Here is an 18,006-nt window from a genome sequence, read left to right on the forward strand (position 1 = left end):
CTACTGCACTGGTTGCATCTCCGCAAGTTTCCAGTTTGACTATTCGTTCTTTTTAGATCATAATTACTAATACATTTCGGTTTATTAAGCAGAAAGCCGTCAAATCAGATTAAATTTGATAGACTAATCTTTCAACACACCTAATTTCTTTGGGGGCAAATAAAGTTGAATACTAGGGGAGAAAATGAAGGCCGAAATTCCCTTCTGAATTTCGTTACCCAGTTTAAAGAAATATACGGGGTTGTGCAAGCAGCGATATGTTAGACCGATTTGAATCGAATACAGAATTATTTTCGGATAAAAAAAAAGGCCATTCTCGCAATTATGACTGAAATGTTTATGCGCTGGTATTCACAAATTCAGTAAGCTCCTGTCGCAGCATTGTGTGTGATGAAGCATTTGCCTATGAAATGTCGAAATGGAGCGTTCGGAACGTGTAGGCAGTTTGTCCGCCTATATTGAAATTATTCGGAAAGGGCAAATGGTTGCAGCTCCGAAGGAAAAGTCTGGCTCCCTGAGTGACGTATTGCGTTGTTCAACATGCGTCGTTTTACGTCTATTATGACCACAAGGTTGACATCTGTCTCCCTTTTGATCCAATTTTATGTTTGATTGCGCCCGCTAAGCATTGAAGCTATACATTTGAATACGTACCACTTGCAAAATATTCGTACTTACTAATACCGACTACAGTCTAACACCTCTACAACGAATGGCACTCTACACCGAAGCATTCCGTGAGTATCGGCAACATTCCTATCTTTCGTGTGTAGTGTGAACGCCTTGCAGCAAAACACACACACACGCACACACACGCACACACACGCACACACACACAAACACACACACACACGCACACACACGCGCGCGCGCGCACGCACCACAACAACAACAACGAATTTACCTATACAACGAAGAAGTTCAGGCGTCTGTTCCTCTAGAACGAAGGCACTTAGTGGTGCGCTACAGGCCTGTGCCATACCGCCAATGATCTCCACGAGGTCAGCGCTATAGAACTATCGATGTGCTTGACAAGCGGGCCCATAACAGTGAGTACAACTTATAGCCCTGCCGCACGGCTTCAGGAATCGTTACACTCAGCTCATACGCCGCTTGCTGCAACACAGTAGCAGGTGTGACGGCTGTCTCGTCGAGGTTGACGGCGACGACGTGAGTCACTCGGAACCGGCGATGTCGTCGAAGCCAACCAAGGGCGGGAAACAAGCGAAGGCCGACGAAGACAGCAGTGGTGAATAGCCTGACAACGAACGACAATGGTGGCAATAGCGACATCTGCAGCCACACTCTGCGTCGTTCCCGGGTGTCTTCGATCGTGGAGCGTGCACGGGTGAACTTCGAGGACATAACCACGGACGCCCTAGCACATTCCGTCAGGTCGAGTGTGCAGAAGAAATTTAGTGACTCCTCTCACCAAGTATCTCGTGAAATCATGCTAAGCAAAGGTATTGTTTTGCTTCACGTACTTAGCCTGCTCTATCGGGAGCGGTATACGGTGCGGGATCGTTACAACGAGGTGTCCTGTATAATGGAAGAAGGATGGATGTTATGAGCATCCCCTTTGGAACGGTGCGCTGGGTTGCGCCACCGAGCTCTTGCTATTATACTGCCTAATGTCCTACGTAGGTTAAACAACAACAAAAAAACAATATGAACTACAACACCCAAATTTTCTGATCCCCTAGAAGGGTATTAGCGAAGGGTATAACTAAGGGTATTAGAGGGCCCTCTAGCAGGCCCTGTAGCACTTTGTTATGAAGGAGTTTGACTCTATTCGATTCGTTATTCGAGATTCTCGAATATTCGCACAACCCTAGAGATATGCATTAAGCCAAAGCGCGCGAGGATATTTGCTTTTTCGAATTTCGTAGTCAACCAGCAGCCCCGACGACGTCAGTATAGGAAGTCGTCGGGGCGACGAATTTTTCGATATTTGCGTGTATTTTGGGTCGATAGCTTGAGTAAGGGAAGTTTACAAAGGTTGCAGCGTTGAGGGGTTGCTTATACTTTCCAATACAATCTAGCACTTCTATAATACCGAGAAACAATTAACTACCTCAGAGTCTATAGATGTTGCCAAAATCCATGACGTCACGGGCTGCTGGCGCGGGAATGTCAAGTTGCCGTTGCCACCAGTAGAATTTATTTGCGTGTTATTTGCGTGCACTTGAACAAGCCTCCCCTCACAGCAAGAGCGAACTATTTCGTATTCCACAAATTTAGTGTATACGTATCTGTATAGTTCGACTTATTTGTTTTTAAACGTCCCTTAAAGATGAATAGAACACCCATGTACGACGACTACTCGTCATACAGAACGCCAGGTATACCCTTCGTCATACAGAACGCCAGTAGCGGGTTTACTGCGGGGTTGCGCTGCTTAGGTCACGGGATCGATTCCCCGCCACGGCAGCCGCATATCGAAGGGGGACGAAATGCAAAAACGCTCTGCGCTTACATTTATGTGCCCGTTAAAGAACTCCAGGTTGTCAAAATTAATCTGGAGTCCCCCGAAACGGCGTGCCTCAAATCAGGAAGGGGAGTATGGTCAAAGGGAGTATGGTAGCGCGATTCAAAGACGGGACGAGAGACACAAAGGGACACACACAGCGCTAACTTCCAACACTGTCACATTGCAACCCTCGTGAACTCAAATCGGGGTTCTGGCACGTAAAAAACGCCAGATTTTCGTTAACATCTTGTACGCCTCATAACGCAAAAAGAAAAAGAGAGAAAAGAAACTCTATTTTAAAGTTTCCACGCTACAAAATGCAGAGATAAGGGCGTCCGGTATGGGATGTTTCCGCTTCTCTGCACAGAACTATAAATAAACGCGTTCCTGGACTAAGCTCGGCCGTGCGCAGCTTCCTCTATACGTACACGGCTTGCTCCTCGCGCTCCTCCATCCATCTCCTCGTGTACGTGATGCTCCGAACCGGTGTCTGGTCTCGGCATTTCTTCCTCCTCTTTACACGTCCGCCGAGCTTTCTTTAAAGCTTTATTAAGCGTTTCGTGCAACCAGTCTCTCCGGTGCCGCCACCTAGACACTCCGGGGGAGCGTATATGGCGGATGTCGCGCTTGCGTTGTAGGCGGCTCGCCTCTCCGATAAGAGAACGCGACGCTTGACGAAGCACCCACGACGACGACCACGGGCAGCAGCTGTTGTCGGCTATGGCTTTGCCTGGCGTTCTGTTTTAATTGCCCCCTTTTTACGCATTTCTTTTCTATGTTTTTAATGTTATAGCGAGGCGGCAAGGATACGCTTCCTTGCCTTAGGCGGGCCGGTCGGTTCTCCTAGCCTTCTTATTCCTCTCGTTCTCGCTTGACTGCAGTAGGAGAAGTTTATTTTTAAGATGCTCTGACCGTACATACGCTTCTTAACCAGGCCAACTGTAAAGCACCGCATCGTGCTCTCAGGAGTAGACTGTAAACGGAAATAACTCCGAGGTGGGAGTATACTGCTTGTCCTCTAGCGACCCCCCGGTTCGGAGTTTATTATGCTCCGTAGGATCGGAGTAGAATTTTTACTCCGCACGAGCGGAATTTTTGCGTGGAATTATGGGAGGTTTTTTTCTGTCTTTTTTTATTTTTTGCTTTGCAATTGACGGAGTTTTTTCGAGGTGCAACGGGAGTATAAAAAGAGGCATCGCGTCAGTTTGCGCGAACATGTTTACATGCAGAGGCTGCTGGTCAAATTTCGAAATATGCACACGAGACCGCGTCAAATTCGATGAAACAAGTCAATGAAAGCACATATATCATGACATACATAAACATTCCAGAAACGCCCAATGCAGAAATGTGAAAGACATCCCACGTACACGCGATACTCAAGATGCAACGGTGCCAGTATATATAGCCACGATACTGTGTGCCTCGAAACCGCCAAGGGAGCAGCTGTGCTGTTTTCAGAATTACGACTCACATGCTCGTTCATACGAGATCTGCCTCTTTGAAACTAACAGAATACCTTAATCAACACAAAACTGTTAATTCAAAATAGTGAGAGAAAAAAAGTTAATGGCGTTATTTTTCAAAACTATGCCATTCTGTGAGTGCTGAAGCGACTTCGCACACTGCCGGTGTTCGCGGCCAAAAAGTAGTGCGTTAGTTACAGTAAGCTAGAAAAATGTAAGTGCATGTGCCGCATAGCAAAATTACATTTTTTTCGATATAGTGGTAGCGTAGCAAGAAATTATTACGTGTGAGCATGACCCGCAGCAGCCGATGTAACACCGAAAAATGCGCAGACATACATTTTATACACCGCACTACTTGCTCTGAGTACAAGCAATCTGTCTCGGTTGCGAAAAGGAGCTACATCGCTGATCTGTCGAGTGAATCCCTAAACTCGTAGCCAGCAGGCATGCGTCTAAATCAGTGTCTCGGATAGAGCGTAATGTTAATGCAATATCGGAAGCAACGACGTGACCAAAACCTATATGCGCGATAACAATTCGATTCACATCGCTCAATAAGAAGCTTTATTTTAAGCACACATATATACTTATGTCCTACCGTTTTTCTTCGGGCGAGGATATCCGTTCACAGATAAATAAAAACAGTTGCTTGCACTCCGGTCTTTCTCACTGGCAACACAGCACCGCAACGAACTTGGGTTACGTCATTCATGCGCGACTAGCACGGATGTCGTCGCTCGAACAGTGGCTGCTGTTGCCATTGCTACGCGGTCCTTACAAACATTACACCGGACGTTGTCAGCATGTACTCAAAAGCACATAGAAGTGGCATTTCACGTACTGAAGAACACAAGACAGGGTGACGCAGCACGGAAACACAGCCAGAACGTGAGCCGACATCACGAGCCAGTGAGCAGCTTCGAGGTATACCTAAGCCTTTTTCCGCACTTGAAAACGTGGTTCTTGCAATCATCGTTGTCAGCAAAGTGATCACAGCTAATGTACTTGAAGCTGAGATACAGTGAGCTTCAGGCATGCCTATAACACTTTCTGGAAGGAGATACGGGAAACAAATTGACGAAACGCTGTCACGGAACGACACTTCACAGACGTAAACAAACCGTCAGCCATGAGCACTGCCCGCTCCGCCGAACGCGCCCGGTCACTGGCGAGGCGCACAGCCTCATGGGAAGCGCCACGTGACTAACCTGTATCGGCGGAGGGGAGTTTTTCAAAACTAACTGTAGGAGTTTCACGGGAGAACAAAATTTTTAAGCGGAGTAAAATCGCGTCATGTCGCCTTAATACTCCGGCAGCTAGCCAGCGGAGTGAAACGAGGGAATGGCGCTGTTTTGCTCCCATACATCGGAGTAAATATTTGAGGAGGGGAGGTTTTAGGGTACATCACCTCTTAAAAACTCTCAGCTGGGTTTATTTTCGTTTACAGTGAGAGCCTGAGTTTGCACACTGTAACGAGCATCTCGTTTGTGTCTGGCCGAGTTTCCTTTTCTTTTCTTTCCTTTTTTTGCACAAGAACAGGAGAATATGTAAAAGCAGAGATTGCCATTTTGTGTTCAGTATAGTCCCTAAATAAAAAAAAAAAATTTGGATCTTAGCAAGGCCACAAAGAGAGCACTGCTCGCAAAGAACATGGATAGCGCGTTTCCCCAGTGTATACTTGCACGGCATTAACTTGCGGGCTTCTGTAGCGATGCATTCATCGAACTGCAAGTAAATGTGTACCTTTCACTGGCCCCAGGCGGGAAATATGGGAAGATGGTTTACGGTGAGGTTTACCGGAATATATATGTGACGTTGTACAAATTATACATAAAACTAACGGGGATACATACCGCTGAAATTATTAGAAATAAAAGAATAGGTGAAGGTTCGCAGCGAGATGGAGGCTTTAGACCGCGGTTTATTATTTCTTTTTTGTTTTGTTTAAATAGAAGACGAAACGGAAGAAATATAGGGTAGAACTTCTTCCTGGGCATGCAAGTTGGTTGGGATCTAATGAATACATTGTTGCACCAAAAAGAAAAATAAGGACTATAATAAAGTATAAAAAAGGAGAATAAAGGCTCGATCTGTCATTTCATACTCTCCCTCCTAAGACGTTATTTTCTTGTTTGGCGCAATAACGTATTCATTAGTTCGCAAGAAATAGGGACGGGAAAAGACCAACAATTCAAGCAAGAACAATTCAGGAACATTGTGGGGCTGACTATCAACTGACGAACTCATTTGTGTCGCTGCCCCCATTTTATAGTTTACATGCTATTTCACGGCGCATTTCCGAACATAGAACCAATGCAATCTATATATATATATATATAAATGCGAGGTGGATGAGAGAAGGGACAAAACTAATTCAATCAAAAACCGCCGCTTCATACATTTAGCTGTTCTTGATTATTGACTAGTGCGGCCCACTAGCCCTGATAACCATACTCCTCAGACTTGAAGTGATCAAGAGTGCATGACAGAACAACGGATTGTCTCGGTGTAAAGACGACCTTTCTCTGGTTCCAATACATCCCGTGTTCGACCACTCACCCTGCAACAATCCATACGTCTCCTGAAAGCTCCGCCTTGATTGCATTACAAGTGCAAAGTTATGAGGGGCTACCGTGCTGTGCATGCAGGGGTGCAAACGTGAATGTCTTCTGAGCAGACCGTGAGGGAAAACAAAAACCCGGCCCACCGCATTCGCGCAGTCAGCGGGGCATTCAGTGCAATGGCTGCGGCTTTAATGGCCAGAGCATTTGTACTCTCGAACTGAACTGATCGCGTTTGGCTGTCCTCCATGTGAGAAGAGCTAGCTTACTGATTGGAGAGGAAGCCAGAAAGGCATGTCTGTAGCACAAGCGTGTTAGCGTAACGAGCGCTTCGCACCAGAAGCACCCAAAATTCTGCTATAATGTATTTCTTCTCTTATTCTTCTCTTAGCATATAAGGGGGGCGCGTGCGTGCAGGATACATTCCTGGAGGGCGCACGAGGAATTCGAAGGTATTCACCCAGTGTTACCCAGAGAGGTCTGCCTTTCACAAGCGCTTGGATTTAAAGTGGGTGGAAGCATTAAGTGGTCAGCCATCAAAATAAGCAAGAGACGTTTAGAGTGTTGGTGGGAAAAAAAGCAGGGACGCTTTTGATAGAATCGGACCCATAACAGGCATAGGTAACGGTACTAGGTTAGGTAAAGAATTTATGAGGACGAGAAGGAAGGTTAAGGAGGTCTATAGAAAGTGCTAGAATAAAAAAAAACATGTATACCATACCTGATTAGCTGAAGGAGGCTAGATGAATATTTGTCCCAACTTCGTTTCAGAGGATATGTCAATCAATCAACTCTATTATCATCATATACATCATCATCATCATCATCATCGTCAACGTCCTCTATGCGGCTTCACGCATATGTGATGCATACGTCATTCATTACGCATATAGATGATCTAAGGGTCATGCATCCTTAAACAGTGGCTTGATCGAGACGTATCTGTATATGTTCTTTAAGGGGAAGAGAAATGCATGAATAAGCATGGCTCACAATTCGTGGAAGCTTCGGTTACGGCTCACTTTGTGCGGCCATGACTGGAACGGATGCCAAGCGCCTGAGACACGACGTGCCTAATCATCACGCTCGTCAACATGAAAACATTTGTCCGTCGGGTGTGAAAATACTAATCTCCTTTACCCTGCGTTAATCCCCGTTAGGCCAGGGAGTGGTTTCTCTCTCCGAATTCCTGTTTGTGGGTGTGACGTGCCATTGTGGCCGTTGGCTTCTATGGGGTCCGAGGCGGTGTAAAACACATACAGACACAGTGGAGACCAGGGAGGAACTGCGAAGTCCTTTTTTTTATTCCTCGAGCGCCCCTCGCGAGTTCGGCGCCGATCTTTGTCGTTTTCACGCGAAGGCACTAGACCCATAAGTAGCAAGCGTCGTCTTCTATCGCTCGTGACATGCTCGGGTTTTGGGACAAGTCGTCCCGACTGCATACAACGCTAAATACACAACATGTAACATTCGCGAGAGTCAAACAGAAACTATATACAAGGGCGAGCATTGTCATCCCATGTTCACACATGAAAAGTAAATGCGATCACTGGTACTATACTGCGCCACACGATGCACTGCATCCACACTGCGTCTGGCACATGTAGAGCTTAGTCCAAAGCACGGGGTTCTTCCATCTCTGCAATTGTGCTCAGTTAAGGCTTCAATTTTTGCACATGAACAATGTCCGTTCCCATGTTATCGCCGAGTTCGATCTCGTAGTTCACGGGAGAAAGTCTATTCACTATCTTCTGGGGGCCGTTATACCAAGTGGTCGATTTAGCTTTAAGAAGCACTAGTTGTCCTTTTCTAACACAACGTCCTTGCAGTGCTTGTTCAAGTAGTCCTTCTGTTTTTCTTGCGCCAATCCGACGTATGCATTCGCAAGCTCTCTATAGCTTTTGGCAGTATTTCGCGCACTACCGCGCCATAACTGGACTCTTCTTTCAGTTCTTCAAGTTCTCGTCGGCTGTAAACAACGTCTTCGTAGCTCACCCTGAGCCGTTAGACGCCAAATGTGACGTGCCGTTGTGGCCATCAGTTTCTATGGGTTCCGGAGCGACGTAAGATGCACCCAGACACAGTGGAGACCAGGAAGGGACTGCCAAGCCTTTCCTTTTTTTTATTCCTCCAGCGCCCCTCGCGAGTGCGAGCTCGGCGCTGATCTTTGTTTTCTTCGCGCCAAGGCGCGAGACCCGTACGCAACAAGCATCGTCTGCTATCGCTCGTGAGAGTAGAGAGCTTTATTTTAGGGGATGCAAGCGGCTTGCGTCCCCTAAACTAAAACTCTCTAATGTGTTCACCCGACGTGACCGGCACTCCCCACCTGCAGACCAGTGAGTGGTTTATCTCCATATTCCTCTGTGTGCGCAGGCTTGTGTGCTGACAAGGACCTCTACCAGGGAGCAAGCGAGAATGAGGTCGCCCGGATTGTGTAGGGCATAAAAAGTCCAGTGAGACGCCACGGATACCATCTTCAGTGCCCATGCGTGCAGGAGCACGCACGCCGAATGTTTCTGTACTTGTGTTGGAGCGCACCACTCACCCGTAACGATGTATTAAACTTCTGTTATTTGTTTCCATATCATCTCGTCTTCCCTTCCGGACAGTCTCCGACGGTCAATCTGGTTCGAGCTGCAAGCAGACGCTGTTGAAGGTCGCCGAAACCCCGTCCCCGTAACAACTGGTACCAGCTCGTAACAATTGGTGGCAGCGGTAACACTTCACATAAAGCTCGACATTTCGTTCAGCTTCTGACGCTGGCTTGTCGCGGGGCTCAGTCCTCAGTCGCCCACCGACCGGGAGAGTGGAAGGTCCGCGGTTGGGCACCGGGCGAAAGAGCGGAAAAGGGAGAAGTGCGGGGTATTGCAGGTCCCATCTGGAGGTCCTGCCCAAGAACACCTCGTTTATTTTTCATTCTCACAAGGCTTGAGGCACGGCAGCCAACGTGCAGAGTATCGTTGGCCGGGCAAAAAAAACCAGCGCACCTGTCACTCCGACAGCCCGTAGGCTCAAAGGAAGCCGTAAAATGTGTTCCATTACACACACACACGTACACACTTGTCTGACCGCAGGCATGGATGCCCACGCGCACACGCGCACACGAGGGGCACAACAGATTCTTGCAGCAGAACGAGCGAACGCCTTGCGTAAGGCCCTTCGGTCCGTTTATCCTGTTTGTATCGCAGCGCTCCTGCGTTTATCGCCCGGGGCTGTAGCTGTCCCCCGTAGTGCGGTCGCGTCCGCCGGCGTCGACTTCCTCAGAGGCACCGGCCGGCGTCGTCTGTTTCGCTCGGCTAAGCTCGTCTGCTACATCCGGTGTGGATCCATGGGCGTCTTTCTGCCTTTCTTTTTTTCCCCTCATGTCTTTATGTTTTCTTTCTCTTATAGGAGCATTTTGCGAAGTGACCGTGCCTGGTAAGTATAGCAATTAATTCATTCATCGCCAGTGCCTACCTCAGCCGCGTAGAGTCCCTTACGGCCGTGCCTCCCGTTTCCGCTAATCTTTCTTTCCCGGTCTATAGACACCTTGCACCGACCAGAGGGTGCTACGACGCTTTCATTTATTAACCAATCGTCGCGACACCACGTCGAGTCACGCCAGGCATGCCTTAAAACCAGAAAGCGCGCTTAAAATTGAACATGTAGTGACACTTCCGTGAGTACATGCCAAGGAAAATGCATAATTTAGAATCTGCTCACAACTCCGAAACTATTTCGCCGTTTGAATTTGCGAGGAATATGGAGCGGGACAAGAAGCTGGGTTTATGCGCCGGAGCCTATGGGCATTGTTGGTAAGCATTACTGCTAAATCATGACGAAAATATATATTGACGCGCATATTTAAGTAGGGATTCGTATCCAGCATCGCATTTTCCGCATTGCTACCGTGTTACAAAAAGCCTGTTTTTATCTACACTTCAATAAAAGCATTCCTTCTTGTTATTTACTTATCTTTTTGAAGTGCTCTCAAGGCCCCAAGGCGTTACACAAAGTGGCTAAAAAAAAAAAGAGAAATACGTATGCATTCAATTTAACAAAACCCACGGTATCAGTTTTCTTCTGACATGAGAAATCGTTAGTAGGACATCAGCTGTCGAATTCGTATGTAGCCGAACGGTATCGAAGCCGCAGAGTATCCGACTTCGCACCTATCAAGAGTGGCAAGCAGCCGGCTTGGTTCGAAGTAACCAGACGTGGCAACCCTGTGTTTTCAACCTTCCCCTGACAGCTCCTCACGCCCCCGTATGCTACAAGGCTAACAAGGAAGGTTCTTTCAAAAAGAAGAGTGCGACAAACATTTGTTTTCAGCGCACCACCACGCCAAGATCTACACGCACAACAGAACCGCCGCCAGGGGGAGCGGTCATCGCGGAACCCCTTTGGCTCAGGGCCGCTCGCATCAGCTGGTTCCCGGAAGTGACTGGCGGCGCACAGCTTAAGCAAGGCATCGGCGGCCGGTTGCCAGACATCACGCTGCGAGGAGGCTCGTTTACGCGGAAGACATGAGCTGCAGTCGTCGCCACCTTTGTGAAAAGTCGTGAAAGGCGCCTGCCTCCGGCGTCGAAGGGCGTGCTCGCTCCGTGGTGTTCACCCGGTCACCGTCGCCGCGTGTCTCAGGCAGACATACACTGAAGCGGTGCGAAAGAAAGGCATCAACCCTTTCGTTGGAAGCCAGGTTGCACAGCAGGAAGGGAGAGTAGTACCTGCGCAGGCATGGCTAGCTGAGGAGCTCCAGCGCAAACATACGTATAGAAACTTTCTTTGCATTGACAAGGACGTCCATACGCCCTCCTCTTCTGCATTTCTTTATGGAAAATGCGACTCTTGCGTGCGCAAGAAATATAGGGCTGCAGCGCAGCGTACTGACGTGTGTATAGGGACCTAGAATGCTCCTTCCAGTTCCCTATAGACGTGTGCATGGCTCCTTGGGCCAGCTCGAACTAGACATCGCTGCTGTAAAGAGGCCTCGTTACTCTGCCCAAGAATGAGAACATCCGAGAAGCGAACTGAGACGAGACTATGCCAAGACAAGCTTTCATTGAGCACTGCCATTATTCGACAAGCCCGCGTCACGTTTCTCCGCCGACGCCAGCGCTTGTCATTCCCCTACCGAAACAAGGCAAACTCTCGCGGGTGTTCACGCCTGTGTCCTCCAATTGTCGCTTCGCTAAATTGCACTCCGCCCGCGTTGCACGTTGCCGATTCTTTATTCGATTCACGTGAAAATATCAACATTGGCTGCAGGAGGGACGACTCTCTCGAGCCAGCGTTTCAAGAATGGGTCTTGCCTTCATCGAGGCAACAAATGCCACGTATGCTCGGTGTAAACGCGCAGGCGTGAAATTGCCAAGTGTGCGAGTACAGTACGATGACAGAAGTCGAAATGTTCAAAAGTGAGAGCGTTTATTTAAAAAAAAAAGTGTTAGCCACGGAAGGAGGGAGGGGTGAAGCGTGAGGGGGGGTGATGTAGGGGAGTGCAACTGATTCTTTCGAAGTACACGAGTCCCAACGCGTAAGCAGGGCTTGTCAATCTGAGGGGCCTCATTCTTAGTAGAAACCGGAAGGAAACTCGAAACACTAGTGCGCCGCCTGCGGCTTGGAACTACACTTACGCGACACTTCTTATGCAGGATAAAACGTGCCTCTAGTCCGCAATGTTTTTGTGGCCACGCAGACGAAGATGTACATAATCTCGTCCTCAAGTGCACAACATAGTGTGCACCACTAAGGATACTTGCAAGCAAATTTGTTGCTTTTAGATAGAAGACCATTCACTTCAAAAAAAGTACTTGGTCCATGGCCAACAGCGGCCCTCCAGAAAAGATAACTTTCAGCTTTGAAAAGTTTTTCTAAGACACAAACAATTTGGGAAAATATTACATTTCATTTTATCATGAGAGATCAAAACGATTGAAAATTCAATGTTCAATATTGATTTATGTGGTGATCGTCTTTTTTACGCTATATATGTGTAATTATTTTTGTTCTGTGTTTCGGACATTCAAAATATTTGACCTTACAAATGCGCATGTGTACTGAACTCATGCACAAAACTTTGTGATTCATGTAGTGTTGGACTGTATTGTTTTAGACATCTTGTGTTCTACTGAGTTCCATTTTTTGTGACATTATTCACTCTTATTGCGTATATTTGTTTCCTTTGATAAGTGACATGAAGTAGGCGGTGCCGCCATAAAGACGCCAAGCTCTCCTATTGATCATTTCAATAAAAAAAGCAGAAAAGAAGAATGCTATACTGTTTCGACAGTTAGAAAACGAGCAATAAAAATAATAATAGAAGGATAACAGAAAGTTAGTTGTATTAATATACTCATATTCAAGCTCATTGCTTTCATTTCAAATTTGCTCTACTGCTTCAATGCGCTTGTTGGCTATATAGCGTTGCGCTGCTTAGCACGAGGATATGGGTTCGATTGCCGGCCATGCAGACCGTATTACGAGAGAGTTGATGCAGTAAATGCTCGGGTAGCGCGCTTGGAGTGTGACGTAAAAGAAGCCACATGGCAGACACCAGACGGAGTGCTCTGCTACGTGTCCCTCGTATATAGTCCACTTTCCAACTTTTGCACACGATTTAACCTAACCTAACACTTTTCTCACTGCTGTGGGCTGGAAGAACAACACAGCTTTAGGCATTATATTATAGAAAAAATAGTATGAATGACGTTTTTGTTTTGCGTACATATCGCAATACAAACGCATTATACGGGGAGAATAATTAAACCGCAGCCTTCCGGCTATCAAACTGCGGAACGTAAATTCAACAGGACGCACACGAGATCAATAAATACCCGAAGTCGCTGCAGACTCCTGAGCGTGAACATAACCTCCGGCAGGCTGCAATGTTATTTTGGAGAAAGACATTACCATAAGTGTCCACGTTCGCCTTCACTTAAGCCACAACTGTAATCATTCCAGTATTCCAGCACCTGAAAAAAGAATGGACCTGACCTGATTCTAATGATTACGTAAATGAAAAATTACTCTGTCAACCATATTTTGCCTTAGGAACATTTAATATGTGCTGCACACAGAAAAAAAAATATGTGGATCCCACGAACTGTAGGAATCGATGTAAGCGAAGCTTTCCATGCTATGTGGTTGTATCGTCAATAATTAGCGGTGATGGTGACAGCGAATGTTTAATTTCATCAATGTTTAGTCCAAGACGAGAGTAGTGGGTTGATGTTAAATACCTTGCGTGCATCGCTGCTGTTTCTGTGCGTAGTACACGTAACACAGGGGCGGGAAAAAAAAAGGGGGGGGGGGGTTGCTCGAGGCGTTTTTGTGCGCCGTACTTAATAACCTCCGAGTACATTGACCATATTGATCATGTCACATGGCACATCGCATCGCGGCAGAAGTAATAAGCCGTAATTGAATTATGCGGCTGTACGTGCAAAAACCCCAATCGGATTATGAGGCACGTCGTAGTGACGGACTCTGAATTAATTTTTACACCGTGCTGTACGTAAACGTGTCCCTAAATCTAAGTGCGCGAGCCTATTTCTTTAATTTTTATTTCGACCCCGTCGAAATGCGGCTGCCGCGGTCGGGATCAAGCCAGCAACCTTGAGCAATGCCATAGCCGCAAAGCTACCGCGACGGGCACAGAAGGGTTCATTTGACGTTGTCAGGAATGACCTGCCGAGTTGCGGACCTGCAGGTTTTCTCAGCCAGCTGTAGCTGCGAGCGTTGCGATCTTCCGCGAAGAGAACCAGCGACGACAGCGCTAACCAACCATGCGCCTCGTTTGGAGGATCGGTGACGACAGCAGGGCTGGCCACGTTTCGCGCCTCGTGCATTGTTGGTTAATTTGCCAGGTCGTGGTCATGGTCTCTCTGCGGTAGGGGGAGCCTCCCTGGCAAAAGGGTGTGGTAAGCTGTGCAGGGGTGATATGGGCTGGACTAGTTTTGAAGTGAGGGACGCTCGCAGTAAAATTGAGTATGAAGAACGGCTGAGGAATATGGAAGAAAGTAAATGGGCTGGGAGAGTGTTCAGGTAACTGTACAGGAAAAAACATTGATTCACAGTGGAGGAAAAGAACTAGGAAGCTTACCAGCAAGTATGCGGCCTGTAGGGTGGACAACACAACAACAAAGGTCAAGCGGAAAGTCAGAGAAGCTGAATTAATCTCATGGGTGGCGGCAATGGAAAAGAAACCTGCCATGAGTAACTACTTAAGAGGAAAAAACGAAATCAGGAAAGAAACCATTTATGATAACTCAAAGGGAAGCTCATTACTTTTCGAAGCGAGATCAGGATGCCTTAGAACACGCTTCTATAAAGCGAGATATAAGAAGGAAGAAGAAGCATGTGCTTGCTGTGGTAAAGCTAGGGAAACTACGGAGCATGTTTTATTAGAATGTGAAGACGTCTACCCAGCGGTCGATTTAGGCACCACTGGCCTCCTTGAAGCCCTTGGGTTCAGAGGGAGCAGTGGGAAAGCAAACATGTCCGCAGTAGACATTAGTAAGAGGCGACTGGAGGATTGGTGGAAGAAAATTAGGGAAACGACAAAAGACGGGGACATACAAAAGCACAGTTCACAATGGGGGATCTGAAAATTTGGGCGTAGCAGTTCATAGTGTTTTTTTTTTCTTTTTTCATTGTTTAACCTAGGTAGAATATTTGGCAGTAGAGTAGCAAGAGCTTGATGGCGCAACCCACCGCCCCGTTCCAAAGGGGACGCTCATAACATCCATCCATCCATCCATCCTTCCATCCGTCCGTCCGTCCGTCCGTCCGTCCGTCGGTCCGTCCGTCCGTCCGTCCGTCCGTCCATCCATCCATCCATCCATCCATCCATCCATCCATCCATCCATCCATCCATCCACCCATCCACCCACCCATCCACCCACCCACCCACCCACCCACCCACCCACCCACCCACCCACCCACCCATCCGTCCGTCCATCCATCCATCCATCCATCCATCCATCCATCCATCCATCCATCCATCCATCCATCCATCCATCCATCCATCCATCCGGTGCTTTGCGGTACGGGGGCCCCAGGATTCGTCACAGTCTGCTGACACTCGTGGCGACTCAGGAGAAAGGCAGCTCTGGAATTTAGAGGCGACAGGCCATTTACGGAAGCGAAGATCTTGGGAGCCTGGCCTCACAGTTCGTTGGCTCAGAAAGCAGTTCGAGCGCTTTTTCGCTACCTGAGGGCAACAGACTTGAGTGCCCGACTATAGACATCCTACACCTAAATTCTCCCTCTGTCTCTTTCATTCCCCATTCCCCTCCCCACCTGTAGGGTAGCAAACTGGACTCTGGTTAACCTCCCTGCCTTTCCGTCTTCCCTTCTCTCTCTCTCTCTCTAGAGGCGCGAGACAATGGGCAACCGGCAGCCGCGCTGCGGGGGTCAGCTCGGGGAACCGACGAGCCTTTGAAGACTCAAGATAATGGACAACCGGCGGGTCGACTGCGTTGACGATGTCGAACGGTTCTCTCGCCTAGGGATCTAGGGAGAACGGAGTGCTCGTGATCGTGCTCGTCAATGTACTCGTCATAGTGCTCGTTTGCTGTATGCTCGTCTTGCGTGCTCCATTTGGGAGCCACGCTAGACTGTCAATGTATCTCTTGTTTAAAATGTAAATACTGTAAATGAACCCTGTACGCCTAGTTCCTCCCAAGTTCCTCCTACGACCTCCAACCCTTACAAATGGTGGCAGCGGCGAGATCATCCAACTCTAATAACTGGATGCCAGCGGTCCATGGGATCGTCCTCCAAACTCTAACAATATATAAAACCATGGAGGAGCGTGACTGTGGCAGTCAGTTGGCCGCCTCTTGTGCTACCGTATTTACCCGCATAATGTTCGCACTTTATTTTTGGGGGGAATATTGGTTTTGGAGTGCGATAATTAGGTAGTGAATATTCCGAGAGAACGTTATAGAAGCTAACGAAATTGTGTGGTTGTAAATTAGGGTTCTTACACAAGCCCACTGTAAGCGGAAACAAAAAAATGCTTTTTAACAGCATTGATCTTTCTAATGAAAGCACAGGTTATACACAATGATGAACTGCGAGTGCCCTGTATTGGCTAAACTAATAGCTAAAAGATCTCAGTACTACAAAATTCCTTTAAAAAGAGTAATAAAGGACTTCGGCACCACGCAGGAAATTACATAGCCTCCAAGATCAGAAAACGTGTGGTACGGGGCTTCGATTTCCCACTTCTGGCAACCCGCGGGCTGCCAGAGCCAGCCAGAGCGCCTTCGCTTTACTCGCGTTGTTCCGCCCACTGCGCCACACATTTCCGCCAGGTGTTCGTTTTACTCGGGCTGGACAGTTCTGGCTACCCGCGGGCTGCCAGAACTACCCAGGACGATTTTGGTTTGGCTGCTCTATGGAAGTCCTCTCTCTGGCTAGCAGACGGCTAAAAGAAGCGGTGAGCGCTCGCCGCCATGTTTGTGGGGACTTGATCGATTGCAACGCGGGCGCTTGAGGACTGTTGAACTGCAGGGGCGATCCCACCGTTAGCAACCAGTTTCTTGCGTACTCCAGGGTAGCGTACCGTACTGCTGCCGAGAAGTAGCGACACCTGCCTTTCGAAGCTCGATCGACATTACTTATTGGGTAACGTAGCGTTGTCGGCGGGCTGCAGGCATCCGGTAGACTATGGCGACCGAGCAAGGGCGAGACGACGATTTGCTAGTGCGAAACTTGCACTGTTTATTCAAAGGTAATTGAAAGAAAATAAGAAAAGCATGATGTATGAAGTATCTCACAAGTACATTTCGGAGCCCCTTAAATAGGCTCTCTACAAGTGTGGGCGGGCTCTTGCTTCCGTCGAGGACACGTGACAGGCACAGAGAGAGGGCCCCTCCTCCTGCATTACCGAGCACGGGAAGGAGAAGTCGATCCTCTTTTCGACGAATCCTGGGAGATCGGGTGAATGACCTCTTCGGCGCCGTGGGGTCCGGCCAAGTAGAGGGTAAGGGGAAGACGTAGCACCCGCGGTGCCCGACCAAGTAGAGGGTAAGGGGATGACGTAGCACCCGCGGTGCCCGACCAAGTAGAGGGTAAGGGGATGACGTAGCACCCGCGGTGCCCGACCAAGTAGAGGGTAAGGGGATGACGTAGCACCCGCGGTGCCCGACCAAGTAGAGGGTAAGGGGATGACGTAGCACCCGCGGTGCCCGACCAAATAGAGGGTAAAGGGATGACGTATGGCCCTTGGCGTCCGGCCATACCTAACAGGACATTACCTGGCTCAGGCTACAGTCAACTTCGGATTTCCTTAGTTCTAAGCTTGAGTTCTAGGTTCCTAGATCTTCTCAGGTTCTAACGCACCGTTCCGCATTGCGAGGCGGGGCGATACGAGCGGCGGTGAACCATTTGGAGCTTTTATCTGTGTGTGTGTTTCCCGTGAACGCTTCTTCCCGGCAGTGAACAGCGTGCTGCGCTCTGACGCGTGCATGTTATCTGCATCGTGTTCCGCGCAAGTTGTAGACGCTCATGCACACAC

This window comes from Dermacentor albipictus, chromosome 10 (assembly GCF_038994185.2).
Source record: "Dermacentor albipictus isolate Rhodes 1998 colony chromosome 10, USDA_Dalb.pri_finalv2, whole genome shotgun sequence".
Taxonomy (NCBI): Eukaryota; Metazoa; Arthropoda; class Arachnida; order Ixodida; family Ixodidae; genus Dermacentor; species Dermacentor albipictus.